The following is a 1053-nucleotide window of genomic DNA, read 5'->3' on the forward strand; positions in this document are numbered from 1 at the left end:
ACCATATTATCACATGTCCAGAAACAAGATAAACTGTCAGAGACAAATGACCTAGAGGTAGAACTGGACTCAATTTTGAAAGGAGGGCAGGCCTTGGAAATGCCTGAGAAGGCATTCAGAAAAATGATTATAAAATGTTTCAAAACACTTTAAAATGGAATTGAGAAAAATAAGGAAGAAGTGAGGAAAATACTACAGGAACAATCAAATAAGATAGATATAGCATTGGAAAAAATTCAAAATTACAGAAAGAGGTTCAAATGATTAGTAATAGAATATCAGAAATAGATAATACACTGAAAGGACAAAGAGGTAGAATAGAAAAGATGGAAGGCAGAACTAGTGAGCTGGAAGTCAAATCTTTCAATACTATTAAGATAGAAGAGCAAGCATAAAAAAGGATAAAAAATCTGAAGATATTCTAAGATTCATGTTGGACAACATGAAGAGGAATAATTTAAGAATTATCGGCATTCTGGAACAGGAAGAATCATACAAGTCCATAGAAGAGATAGTTGAGGTGCTTCTAGAAGAAAATTTTTCTAACATCCTGAAAAGTGAAAAGATAAACATTCAAGAAGCTCAATGAACCCCGGGAAGGATAGAACCCAAAAGAAAATCACCAAGACATATCATAATCAAGCTCTCCAAAATCAAAGATAAGGAAACAATTCTGAAAGCAGTTGGGGAAAGAGAAGTGCTTCATACAAAGGCAAGCAAGTCAGATTAGGCTTGGATCTTTCAGCAGAAACCATGCAGGCAAAAAGGCAATGGGGAGATATATATAAAACCATGAAATTAAAAAAAAAACTGTCAAACAAGAAGACTTTATCTAGCAAAGCTATCAATCAAATATGATGGTGTAATCAAAACATTGCAGAATAAACAGAAGCTAAGGGGTTTTGCCAAAACCAACACTGAACTACAAAAATCCTAAAGGGAGTTCTGTGCACTGAGAACCAACAAGAACAGACAACAACCAGAGACTGACATACGTGTAAGCACCCCCCAGAACTAAATAGATAGATGGAAGAGTTGAGAACAGAACAAAAC

Source organism: Chrysochloris asiatica, unplaced genomic scaffold, assembly GCF_000296735.1.
Source record: "Chrysochloris asiatica unplaced genomic scaffold, ChrAsi1.0 scaffold00091, whole genome shotgun sequence".
Lineage (NCBI taxonomy): Eukaryota > Metazoa > Chordata > Mammalia > Afrosoricida > Chrysochloridae > Chrysochloris > Chrysochloris asiatica.